The sequence below is a fragment of the Aplysia californica genome, unplaced genomic scaffold, assembly GCF_000002075.1.
Source record: "Aplysia californica isolate F4 #8 unplaced genomic scaffold, AplCal3.0 scaffold01421, whole genome shotgun sequence".
Lineage (NCBI taxonomy): Eukaryota > Metazoa > Mollusca > Gastropoda > Aplysiida > Aplysiidae > Aplysia > Aplysia californica.
In genome coordinates, this window is record NW_004798691.1 from 88,411 (window position 1) to 88,677 (window position 267).

The following is a 267-nucleotide window of genomic DNA, read 5'->3' on the forward strand; positions in this document are numbered from 1 at the left end:
ACAGTATATCATATGTCATGTTTTATAACACTTCATATTTGGTCAATTTTGGGAAATGCTGAGCACCCAAATTGTGAAACCTGCCATACACCTGTATTTTTGTAAGTGAAATAAAATGCATGGCATAAATCTAGCATTATATTAGATCTACTCACAGGCCGCCGATTATTAAGATTCCCGCATTTAATTCCGATTGCATTTTTCAGGGTTAGGGTTAGAATCTTGGGATAATTAGGGTTAGGGTCAGGGTGTTAAGGTTAGGGTTAG